This window comes from Chlorocebus sabaeus, chromosome 16 (genome assembly GCF_047675955.1).
Source record: "Chlorocebus sabaeus isolate Y175 chromosome 16, mChlSab1.0.hap1, whole genome shotgun sequence".
In the NCBI taxonomy this organism is placed as follows: Eukaryota; Metazoa; Chordata; class Mammalia; order Primates; family Cercopithecidae; genus Chlorocebus; species Chlorocebus sabaeus.
The window spans coordinates 24,004,335-24,018,239 of NC_132919.1; the positions used below are offsets into that span (position 1 = coordinate 24,004,335).

Below are 13,905 nucleotides of genomic sequence, written 5' to 3' on the forward strand. Positions count from 1 at the left end.
GAGGCCAAGGTAGGCAGAGCTCTTGAATCCAGGAATTTGAGACCAGCCTGGGCAACAGGGCAAAAGCTCTTTACAAAAAATACAAAAATTAGCTGGGGTGGTGGCACATGCTTCTAGTTCCAGCTACTCAAGAGGCTGAGGTGGGAGGATTGCTTGAGGCTCAGAGGCAAAAGTTGCAGTGAGTGAGACTCCACCACCGCACTCTAGCCTAAGTGACAGAGCAAGACTGTTCAAAAAAAAAAAAAAAAAATCAGGCCATGTGCAGTGGCTTATGCCTGTAATCCCAGCACTCTGGGAGGCTGAGGAGGGCAGATCACTTGAGGTCGAGTTTGAGACCACCTTAGCCAACATGGTGAAACCCCGTCTCTAGTAAAAATAAAAAAATTAGCCAGGCATGATGGTGGGTCCCTGTAATCCCAGCTACTTGGGAGGCTGAGGCAGGAGAATACCTTGAACCCAGGAGGTGGAGTTTGCAGTGAGCCAAGATCATGACACTGCACTCCAGCCTGGGCAATATAACAAGACCCTGTTTCAAAAAAAAAAAAAAAAAAAAAAAAAATCAGGATGAAATGTGAAAATAGACAAAAGTGGTTTAAAGGAATAAACATTCAAATGACTTTAGGAATCGTTTCCCATACTGTCAGTAACATTGCAACACAGACGCATGGAAGCCTACACTACACAGATCAAAACTCAGTTTCGCCCGAATTCCTGAGCTTTATAAAATGCTGTTAAACGTATTTTCACTTGAATTTGGCGGGGCACAGTGGCTCATGCCTGTAATCCCAGCACTTTGGGACGCTAAGGCAGGCGGATCACCTGAGGTTGGGAGTTTAAGACCAGCCTGGCCAACATGGTGAAACCCCACTTCTACTAAAAATACAAAAATTAGCCAGGTATGGTGGTGTAAGCCTGTAATCCCAGCTACTAGGGAGGCTGAGGCAGAAGAATCCCTTGAACCCAGGAGGCGGAGTTTGCAGTGACCCAAGATCATGCCATTGCACTCCATCCTGGCCTGGGTGATGAAATGAGACTCCGTCTCCAAAAAAAAAAAAAAAAAGAAATAAATAAAAAAATACATATACACATAAAGGAAAAAATAAAGGAAAAATACATATATAAAGAAAAATATACATACATAAATATATATAAAGGAAAATATATACATACAGGAATAAAATATATATATATAGAAAAATACATATACAGGGAAAAATATATATATTTCACTTGAATTCAATTCAACCCTAAGACGGAATTAGCAAAATTTTTGGCTTCTTTCATTCTTCTACTAAAACATATGGCTATCTGGCCATTTGATATTCTCCCCAGATCAATGGATGGAGTCTCTTACAGCACATGTGGGTATTAGTTCAGTCCATCCATTTACTCACCCCGTCCTTCAATCCAATGTTAAATGGATTAGGAAAAGACTTACAAATGTGAATTCACAGCTTTACCCTCCTATCTAGGCAGTCAACAATGGTTATGCAAAAGGAAAAGAACTTGTATAATCTTAGAATTTCAGAGATGATGACGACTCTACTACTGCCCACCACCATGAAAGTTGTGTCAGGACAATCAAGGATGAATCAGGAGACCAGTCAAATATGCAAGCATCTACACATAGCCAGTTGGCCATTTGCAAAACTGTAAGTTGTTCCCCCCCCCCCCCCCCCAAGATGGAGTCTTGCTCTGTTGCCCAGGCTGGAGTACACAGGTGCAATCTCGAATCACTGCAACCTCCTCCTCCGGGGTCAACCAATTTTCGTGCCTCAGGTTCCTGAGTAGCTGGGATTACAGGCATGTGCCACCACATCCAATTGTTATATTTTTATTAGAGACAAGATTTCATCATGTTGGCCAGGCTCATATGAAACTCCAGACCTCAAGTGATCTGCTGGTCTCAGTCTCCCAATATGCTGGAATTACAGGCGTAACTGTATCTTAACTGTGGTTTTCGGTAGCACTTGGCAACTATGTCAAACAATTTGAAACAATGACGATTGCTCCAAACAGCCTCTTTTGAAGTGTTTTTCCACGTGACACTACTGGCATTTTGGAGCAAACAATTCACTGTTTGGGACTGGCTCTTACTACCCATGTAGCCACTGAAGCACACTGAGCATCCCCACCTCCCACATACTAAATGACAGTCGCAACCTCTTTCCGGTCACCATGACACCAGAAATGCCCCCTCCCTTCAAGAACCACTGCTGAGAAGTTTTCTACTCTTCTTATGATATGTAACTACAATTTACTCCCTTTTTGACAGTGATACGGCATATGGTCACATGATAGAAATATGGCATTACACCTATATTTACTAATTATTGAAAACTTGAGCTATACTATATAAAGCCAAATATTGTTATGACAAGCAAAATTATCCACATGTATATCCATTTATTTAAGATTTTTAGAAAGCAGAATTCCTTTTTAAATGGTCTCCCTTATGACACTAATAAAAGAGGAAAGATAATACAGAAACTGTAAGGCAGCTATTTCAAGGGTACTGGAGACTTACAAGTTGGCCAAATATTGTAGATGCAAACATACTGTTTTGTTCAATCTTTTGCTCATCTGGGGAATAGAGAATGAATAAACATGGGTCCGGGCACAGCAGCTCAGAGAGGGGAATGTAGGTTAGGGAGAACCACAAGTAAAAGGAGAAGACTTTCAGGCTGGATATGGTGGCTCATTCCTGTGATCCCAATACTTTGGGAGGCCAATGCAGGAGGATAGTTTGAGCCTAGGAGTTCAAGACCAACCCAGACAACACAGTGAGATCTTGTTTCTACAACAAATAAAAATTAGCCTGGCGTGTTGGTGCACGTTTTTGGTCACAGCTACTCTGGGGCTGAGGTGGATCGCTTAAGCCTGGGTGGTCGAGGCTGCAGGGAGCTAAGACTGCATCACTACACTACTGGGAGACAGAGAAAGACCCTGTCTCACACAAAAGCAGGGAGAGGTAATTTCAAAGGTGCAACTCTTCATGTAATTTAGATAGAAGAGATTGAGCATTTAAGTGAGTGGTTCTCAAACTTCAGCATGCACCAGAATTATGGTAGTGTTTAATTATAGAGCCCCAACTCCAGAGTTTAATTCAGTAGGTCTAGGCCAAGACCTGAGATCTGCATCTCTAACAAGTTTTCAGGTTATGCTGATGATCCAAGGACTGTACTTCGAGAAGCATAGCTTTACAAGATGTTTACTACTTACTAATGCTCCATTTCCTTCTAAAAGTGATCAGGTGTATATGGAAACAACTTAATAATAAATATGAAGAATTAAAAACAATTTTCCAGGCCTAAGTAGCTTCTATTCTCTGTTCTACTGAAGTAGGAAACCACTACAGGGATAAGAACATACAGAAAAATGAGTCTGGGCTCATCTGTTAACCAAGTTAACCACCAGCTGTTTACAACTGAAGCTAAGGGGAATTTGAACATTGTTTAGATATTTAAAGATACTAAGAACTATTGGCTGGGCACGGTGGCTCATGCCTGTAATCCCAACACTTTGGGAGGCCAAGGCAGGTGGATAATTTGAGGTCACGAGTTCAAGACTAGCCCTGGCCAACATTGTGAAACCCTGTCTCTACTAAGAACACAAAAATTGGCTGGGTGTGGTGGCACATGCCTGTAGTCCCAGCTGCTCGAAGGCTGAGATAGGAGAATTATGTGAACCCAGGAGATGGAAGTTGCAGTGAACTTTCATCAACCCACTGCACTCCAGCCTGGGCAAGGGTGAGACTGTCTTAAAATAAGAAAAACTACTAATTTTTTAGGTGTCATAATGGTACCATTTTTTTACAGTTGAAATGGGAGCTGAGTTTAGCTTTAAAATAATGGAAATGAAAGATGAAAGGTATTACAGATGAAAAAAGGTTAACCAAGAGTTGCTAACCGCTGAAGATGGGTAATGGGCACAGAAGGGGAACACTGCAGTATTTTCTCTACTTTTGATTGTATTCGCAATTTTCTATGATACAGTTTTTCAAATGCCAAAAAATTATGTGACTGATAATAGAATTTAGGAGAAGCAGCCAGGCACAGTGGCTCACACTGGTAATTCCAGCACTTTGGGAGGCTGAGGTGAGCAGATCATCTGAGGTCAGGGGCTTGAGACCAGCCTGGAAAAAATGGCAAGGCTCCATCTTTTTGTAAAAATACAAAAAACAAAAACAAAAAAAACGTAGCTGGATGTGGTGGCACATGCCTGTAATCCCAGCTACTTGGGAGGCTGAGGCACGAGAATCATTTGAAGCTGGGAGGTGAAGGCTGTGGTGAGCCAACATTGCACCACTGCACTCCAGCCTGGGCAACACAGCGAGAGTCAGTCTTACCAAAAAAAAAAAAAAAGTGTAAGAGAAAGCAAAAAATTTTAGGTAAAAAGAGTCAAAACAATCTGATTATGCAGTTTCTTGAAATTTAGTCTTTTACTTTGAAGGTAAAGCACACATTTAACAAAAATTTAGGGTTCTTATTTTAAACTCCAAAGTTAAGATACATTAATGCATACAACCAAAATACAGCATAGGAACATACTATCCAGCTACCCTACCCTCTGTTTTTTTTTTATCTTCTCATATCTCTGCTATCACTTGGAAGCTCATCCAGATTCACTGGGGAGCTTAGAACTCTGTGTCACGTCCTGCCATCAACATCTCAGTTACACCAGTGTCTAAGCAAATGATCCCAACATTTCAGTTTCACAGTTTCTTGACTTAGAATCAAATAATCTTCACCTTCACTCCACCTTAGTTATCCAGTCCCACAGATACACACTAGATTCTGTCATAACCCGAACTGAACCACACCAAAATATATTATTTTGTTGTTGTAACTTCCTATTCCAGCTTTGTCGCAGACTCAACTCCAACTACAGTTACTCGTTTCTCAATGTCAGAAATACTCAATCTCGTAATTCCTTTTTTGCAGTGATGTGATCTCGGGTCACTGCAACCTCCACCTCCCGGGTTCAAGTGACTCTCCTCCCTCAGCCTCCTAAGAAGCTGGGATTACAGGCATACATCACCACGTCCAGCTAGTTTTTGTATTTTTAGGAGATGAGGTTTCACTATGTTGGCCAGGCTGGTCTCAAACTCCTGACCTCAAGTGATCTGCCCATCTCGGCCTCCCAAAGTGCTGCGATTACAGGCATGAGCCACCACACCCAGTCAATACCTTAATTTTTAACGTCCTTTTTCAGGTTTACCAGCCTTCTCCTGGCCTTGTTTTCCTGTCTGGACTAGACCACACAGCTGATCACAACTCTCTTGTACTCCATTCAACCAGCAAAACCCAAACTGATTCAGTCTCATAAATTGCTTTCTCTTCTCCAACATGTAAGTGGAAGAAAAACACAACTGCAAAGATTTGCACCATTCCAAACTGATAATCGCCAACTTCTACCGGGCCCTTAATGACGCTCAATAATCCTTTTACTTGTCTTTAACCAGCTTGTTCTCGTTGGCTGCCCTAAGCAGTTAATGCCCTCCTGGAGTGTCCTCCTTAATTCTATTCTGTAAAACATGCTTCTCATTTTGAGTAATTTAACATTCTTAGGCACAAAGTACTTCAATGTCTTACCCTTTCTTCTAACTTTCCAAATATATATCCACCTATCCATGCAGCCTCTCCCCAGTCATAGATGACAAATGGTGCCTCTGAATTCCTAACCACCCATTCAAGTAAATCTCATTACCTAGTTTTAACCCAATACCTTCATATTTCTTCTGGAGCTCTGTACCATCACTTATCCCCAATCTTTTCTCCATTTTCAACTTCTCCCTCTTCTCCCTCTTCTCCACTGGCTCCTGCGACTCTATGTATAAACACAATCACATTTCTCTCATTTTAGAGGCAAAAAACAAAAAACCAACTTCCCCTGGTTCACAGTCCCCCTATATTTCTTTCTCTACACTTTTTTTAGTCAAACATTTTGAAACATATTCTATACTTACTGTCTTCACTTGACTTTTCACTTACTCCCCCACCCACACAATCTGACTTCTACCCTCCACACTCCACTGGAACTACTCACAAAGGAAGCCAAAGCCTTTGTACTGCCAATTCTTAAAGAAAATTTTTGTCCTTATCTTTCTGGACCTTCCTGGGATTCTTGGCAACATTATTCCTTCATTCAATTTTGATATCCTATATTCCATTTATTGCCTTGGAACTATTATTCTGGTTCTTTTTATATACACCTGGCAATTTCTTTTTAAGGTTTCTTCCGATTGTCCTCCTCCTTGGCCTGAGAATTAAATACCGTGTATTTCCCTGAGTTCTATACTTAGCCTACTGTCTGCTCCTTTCCTTCTTTCCTTCCTCTCCCCATCCTTTTCACTCTCAAATACACACGTGTATGAAAGTGTATATGCATATTAGGTTGAACCTCAAATTGCCAATCATTAACCATCTTTGACCTACCAAAAAACGGCAATTTTCTATGGTCCAGCCTAATGTTTAAACAGCTCTTTAGCATGGAAGAATAAGAGAAAAAACAAATAACCCAATTAGAAAACAGAGAGAATTGCAAAAAAAATTCAAACTGAAGTCTATGAAAGGTAAAAAAATAATAATAATAAATAATTTTAAAAAACTTACCAAAAAAGTACTTATTTGTCCTCTTTTAGAATAGGAATAACCAATCTGTAAGAAAGTGGCTCTCAAATTCATTCAAGTAGAACTTCTGGAAGTCATACTGATGTTCTTGGTGACCACCCCAAAATACTAGCATATATAAGGTTGGAACAATTTTATTAGCAGAAAATGACGATTATTATAAATATAGAACATGAATGCCATGGGGAGTTTTGTTTGCTTTGGTCACTACTGTATTCCCAGTGTCAAAAAGGGTATATGGTAGGTGCTCAAAAAATATTTCTGAAATGAACAAATGTATCTACAAAAATATAAACCACAACAATCAAACTATTTCTCGGTTTGTTTCTATCAATATGCATTTGCCACTTGTTCATTCACTATGTCATTTGCTACAAGCGGAAACAGGTCAGGAAAACTATGCAACACAGCCTTAAAAAAGGAACATTCTATGCATTAACTTTGAGTTGAGTGACACAGTGACCCAAAGCCCAGGTGCAAGAAAATCCTGTTATAAAACCACTGCTCTAATGTCAGTTTGGAATTGTGCACCACTAGCAATAGAACAACACATCCTGTTAAATCTAAGCAAGGCAAGTTTTTGTTACCTGGAAATAAATGGTTGATGTAAAGAGCTGTGCTAGATGGTCAAAAAGAAGCGGTTTCACCTCCAGGAATTAAAAAAAAAAGATTTATCAAAATCCATTCAATTATAGTACACTGAATTAAATGACTCCAAATTTTCATGATGCATACCACAGAAGCTACAACAAATAATCCAGCTCACAAGCGGAAGGAACTGTGACTGATAACAGAGGACATCCCAGAGAGAAAGGCTCTTCTATAGGAATGCTTCACAGCAATAAAACCCCTCTTGTAACACAAGTAAATAGTAAATCCTTATATGGAAAGCTTCAGTCACAAAATTATGCTCTAAATACTGAGTTTATTTTGGGCTATAGTTGCTTTGCTCTTAGACTAATTTTTTTGTCATCAATATAATGAAAGCCTTAGGTTAGATGCCAGACTTCCTCAGAAAAAGGTAAGATGATTAGTATTTACATGCATTACCATTTTTATCAATACAGCTCTCAAATACCATGAAGCTTCATCAGTTGGAAAGGTAGCTCTCAAATACCATAAAGCTTCCTCAATTGGAAAGGTTAAAAGTTATCCATTTTTTAAAATTTATTACCTTGGATACAGTACATGCAGTAATTTGAACGGTCAGTAAAATGTATACAATATTATGTAATAGGGCTAGAATGTCATTAGAGGCCACAGACCAAATCCCAACTCTGAGCAGCTCCTTCTTTAGAGGCTCAAATGTCTAGGTTGCTTGTATTTCCACCAGAGTGAGAATCTGGGACTTCCCATTTTCCTTTTGTCACCTAAGCCTCACATAGCGACATGCACCAGGACTCTATTCTAAGACCTTCCTTTCATGACATGAATTCTCTGGACAATCTCATCCATATCATAGCTAAAACCACCACTTTTAACATGAGGGGTCCTAAACCTGTATCTCCAGCCCAAATCTCATTCCTGAGCTTTAGACTCATTATTTTTCTGGGTACTGGATATGACTGCTTTGATGTGCCATTGGCATCTCTTAAGTGAAACATCTTTCCTTCCCAGTCTGTTCCTCTTATATTCCTTTTCTCAGTGAAAGCCATCCATCTTCCCAAGTAGGAAACATAAACGTCACCCTAAATTGCTATCCTCACTACCATCGTCTGAACCCAGCTTCCAATTAAATGGTTTCACAAGAAATCCCTAAAACTTGGGCTGGGTGTTGTGGCTCACGCCTGTAATCTCGGCACTTTGGGAGACCAAAGCAGAAGGAATGCTTAAGCCCAGGAGTTCGAGACCAGCCTGGGCAAAATGGCAAACTCCCGTTTTTTTTTTTCTCTTTTTTTTTTTTTTTTTTTTTTTTTTGAGACGGTGTCTCGCTCTGTCACCCAGGCTGGAGTGCAGTGGCCGGATCTCCACTCACTGCAAGCTCCACCTCCCGAGTTTACGCCATTCTCCTGGCCTCAGCCTCCCGAGTAACTGGGACTACAGGCGCCCACCACCTCGCCGGCTAGTTTTTTTTGTATTTTTTAGTAGAGACGGGGTTTCACCGGGTTAGCCAGGATGGTCTTGATCTCCTGACCTCGTGATCCACCCGTCTCAGCCTCCCACAGTGCTGGGATTACAGGCTTGAGCCACTGCGCCCGGCCTAAACTCCCATTTTTACAAAAAAATACACACACACACACAAAAACCCACACACAAAAAAACAACACAACAGAAAAGACTAGCCAGGAGTGGTGGTGCACACCTGTAGTCCTAGCTACTAGACTGAGCGGGGAGGATTGATTGAGCCCATGACATCAAGGCTGTAGTAAGCCCTGATTGTGCACTCCAGCCTGAGCAAAAGAGTGAGACCTTGTCTCATTTTTAAAAAGCCAAAGAATTATCCCACATTTATCAATTAAGCTAAACATCTATACATGAAGAAGAGTTAGACATGGTTTCTGCCTGCTGGGAGCTCATAACGAGTGGAAAAATGGATGCTAAAAGTGTCACGATAGAGGTAACACAGGCAGCCATGGAAGCACATAGAACAAGGAGCTAACCCACACTGGGCAGTAACTGATGGCTCCTTGATGGTGCTGATACCTAAGCTGCAGCTTAAAATACAACTCAGGGTTACCCAGACCAAAGAGTCCATTGGCTGGAATTTATTTGATGCTCAAAAAAAGTTTGTTGATTATAAGAATATAAGTAGTGACTTTATGAAATTTACATTACTAATCAACTGAATACATTTAATTATATCTTCAGTTTGTTCTCCTAAACTACAGGTTTTTCCCTTTTATTTGCATAATATAACATATTCTTTCTTCAAATCCAACAGTGTAAAGGTAAAAGTCCAACTCAACTCTCTTTATAATGAGTTTCAAATTGAACAAATTATTTATAAATGATGTCAGGTACTTAAAAAATGTTTTTGTTGTTGTTGTTTTTGAGACAGGATCTCACTCTGTCACGCTGGCTGCAGTGCAGTGGCACAACTACAGGTCACTGCACCCTCGACGTCCTGAGCTCCAGTGATCCTCCTACCTCATCCTCCTGAGCAGCTGGAACAACAGATGTATGCCACCATGCCTGGCAAATTTTTGTATTCTTTGTAGACATACGGTTTTGCCATGTTGCCTAACCCGCCTCAGCCTCCAAACTGAAACTGTGAAGATTACAGGTGTGAGTTACCACACTCGGCCAAGTAAAAGACTGTCAATGGATATCTAAATAAATTTTAGTAAAGAGTGGTGGAGTGTGGAAAAAGCAAGTGAAATCTTACTTTTAAGAAGGACTCTGCCCTCATGAAGTATCCAGGAAGTTGGTAAATTCTTTTCCATGTTCATAATTATTCACCTTGTACCAAATACATTCTAGAGCAGGAACAGTAAATATAAGCATCTAGCTGTACCACAATAAAAAAGTGCACAAAACAAAATTATCACCAAAGTGACAAATAAGTGACAAAAGTAAAAAAGCCATTAGTCTCATACATCCCAACTCATAATATAGACAAGAACAGACAGATAGAGGTGACAGTGAGATGTTCCTTGACAACTTGGTAATATACGGAAAAGCTTATAGTTAAAAAATAAATGGAAAGAATTCACATATAATGAGTAAGATAAAACTATATCACATTGTCATCCAAGCAAGAATAAACATCTGAATTGAAAGTTTTAGAACACTCTAGACTTCAATTAGGGTAGGCTGGGTATAATGTAAGAAAGACTGAAATTCAATAAGTGGAAATCTAATAAACTGTATCATATTCCATTTAAAAGATTCAGAGCAGAAGGAAAAGAATTGGCCTGGAACCAACCAAAAGCAACTTTAACCACCAGAAGAATCAGGAGTTGCTTATCCAATAAAGAAACACTCAAGTTGGTCAAAAGAAATGCTATCTTCCCACCGTCCCCCACCACTGGAGGAATGAAATGCCCAGGCTTTACTATGGCCTGGATGAAAGACTTCTCACTGCCGTTTCCTTTAATTCTATAATTAAGAAACCTACTGACAAACCTTGTTCCCATACATGCAGATAGCAAACAGGGGGATATTCTAGTTGGCAGATATGAGCGAATTTTGCTTACCAGAAATAATTCATTTTATAATAAACTGATATTGTGGCTTATACATTAGTCTCCTCTGAGTTTCATTACCATTAACGGGATGACCGGATGACTCTGGGGGCCTAACAGCAAGTTTCTGGACATACAAAGATGAAAAATCCTTGGATTGTGACAGTCATCCAAGTAGAGTCACCCAAGTGAGTTTTGGTGGCCATCCAGTAGTGTTTCCTTAATATAATCCCTCTCCCTTCTTACTACCTTAAAATTACAACACAAACATTCATGCTCTAAATATATGATTACCACAGACATAATTACAGCCTACGAAGGCTCCTCTTGTCTAGAATTTGGCACACCCTTATAAAAGAAATCCATTTGTAAACTATCTTGTCCCATCCTCCCTCAATTCTTACCTTCTTGTAATGTTTGACTCAACCGTAAGACCTCAGCAAGACTGACTCATCTATGACACAGTCAATATACTGAAGCAGCAGGGAGTTGTTTAGCACTGAGCCCATCTGAGAAGGTAGCTGTAGTAACAGAACCACCGATCAACATCTGAAAATAAAAAAAATATGTAACAAAAATAGGCTAGGCATGGTGGCTCATGCCTATCATTGCAACACTGTGGGAGGCTGAAGCAGGAGGATCACTTGAGTGCAGGAGTTTGAGACCAGCCTGGGCAACATATTTTTAAAATTTTTGTGTTTTTTTTTTGAGACAGAGTCTCACTCTGTCAACCAGGCTGGAGAACAGTGGCGAGATCTCGGCTCACTCCAACTTCTGCCTCCCAGGTTCAAGCAATTCTCATGCCTCAGCCTCCTGAGTAGCTGGAAGTACAGGTGTGTACCACCATGCTCAGCTAATTTTTGTATTTTATGGTAGAGATAGGATTTCACCATGTTGGCTAGGCTGGTGGTCTCAAACTCCTGACACCTCAAGTGATCTGCCCGCCTTGGCTTCCCAAAGTTTTGGGATTACCAGCGTAAGCCACTGAGGCTGGCCTGATATAATGTTTTTGAAAAATTAGCCAGGCATGGTGATGCACATCCAGTCCCAGGTACTTGGAAGGCTGAGGTGGAAGGATTACATAAGCCCAGGAGTTCAAGGCAGCAGTGAACCATGACTGTGTTACTGCCTGGGTGACAGAGTAAGCCCCTGTCTCAAAAAAACAAAAACAAAGGCCATAGAGTTCAAACAGAAAATGCAAAGAAGCACATGGTCCAGTCACACACCTCTAAGCAATGGATATTCTATAAAAGTTGGGGAAAGCTTTGAAGCTGTTCTAGTGGAAAAGATCCACTTCTACTCAATCAGAAAGACTCATCTCTTTTTTTCCATATTCTTTAGCGTAGCTACTGGAATTGAGCACTGGCATAACTGAGAAAGAATTCAATTTCTAAAGAAAGATAATAAAACTATCAATGGACAAAACAGACTACAAAGCATAAATAAAAGCAGCTGTTAATGTGTTTCAATTAAATGGGAATATGGTTTACACAGAATCCTGGGTAACTGACATATATTTAAATATCTATAATCTCCTCTAAGATCTGAATGGTTATTATTTGGATTTAACAAAAGAAAGCCATGCAACTTGTTTGGGCTTTAGATACTTACTATTTTTAGAGGACGAACACAAGCTGGACCCAATATCAACTTCAGAGGTTCTGGAAAAGGTTCCTGGTTTCTTCGCTTCATGGCAAGCAGAGCCATCTTCCATAGATTCTTTGAATTCTTAAAATAGATCTGTAAATTTGGATATAAAGTACAAGAGAGTAGGTACCTATAAATTGGAGCGATGTAAAGTCTAAAACTGCTCATTAATTGAAAATATATTATGAATTCCTTTACACCCATACATATGCATTTATTTTTCTGATCAGCAATCTATTAAATGACCAAAAGGGATCAACATAAGTGCCAATCCCCTAAAAAAAACTTTCCCAAAGTAGTACCACAATACTAGATAGTAAAACAGTAGGCTGTAAGCATTTTAGTTGAAATCTGTAAGTTAACTTTAACAAAAATAACATATTTCAATCTCAATATGATTTCTCTCTCCTTAATCCCTTACCTTTTTCCTAACAGGCAAAGATACGGAAAGCAGAGCAGAAGCAAAGAACCTATACAGCGACGACAAAGCCTGGAGATGAAGCTGCATTCCCTGAAATAAAATAAGTTTTCCATTTTCAATTCTGTGGCTACTAAGAAACTGAGGAAACAAATACCAAAAAGAAGAAAAAAAGTATATTCAGACCATAATTTCACTATGAGATATAGCTATAGGAAGATGCTATCAAAAATCAAGGAAGGAGTAACCAGACATTTACGTCAACCACCACAACACAATCCTCTCCAAACTGCCATCTTCTTTCTTACCACCATACAGACTTTACTTCTTTCTCGTATTTTCTCTCTTCTCTTCCTGTACCTTAGGCTTAACAGTCATACTCACTAGCATTGCATAGCTTATTCTCACTGGTAGCATACTCAGGACTCAAAATTTATTCATCCTTGATTTACACATCAAAGAGATACGACCAAAAGAGAAGCTAATACCCGATTACTACAGTTCATGGAAAAGTATCTAGGAAATTACAATCGGCATGCCGTAATCAAGCAGCTTTGACATAACAAAAACAAATCTTAACAAAGCACTAATTTGACAATGAAAGAAGTCATTACTGCTAGATACCCGCATCTGACTATGCAGACAAAGCACACCACTAAAACGAATTCCAAGGAAGTAACCAAATTGTTTTATAATACTAAAATTTTACTATATCGAATACTGTACAAAGTAAGGCAGTAAATGAGGCTTAGAAATAATTTTTTTTTGAGATGGAGCTTTGCACTTTTTGCCCAGGCTGGACTCAATGGCATGATCTCTGCTCACTACAACCTCCCCTTCCCGGGTTCAAGCAATTCTCCCGCCTCAGCCTCTCCCAAGTAGCTGGGATTAAAAGCACACACCACCACACCCAGATAATTTTGTATTTTTAGTAGAGACGTGGTTTCACCATGTTGGCTGGGCTGGTCTTGAACTCCTGACCTCCAGTAATATACCCGCCTTGGCTCAGAGAAGATGCCTATGACCTACAATCAGCTACATGCTGGAAAGAAGCTCAGAGCATGTGCCTATTACCTGGAATCAA

At 39.9% G+C, this 13,905-nt stretch overlaps 1 pseudogene; it reads right to left on the reverse strand.

The window, feature by feature from the left end:
* Positions 1-13,204, reverse strand: part of LOC103247542 (centromere protein I-like) — a 30,554-nt pseudogene extending 17,350 nt beyond the window's left edge.
* Positions 13,205-13,905: the final 701 nt, after the last annotated feature.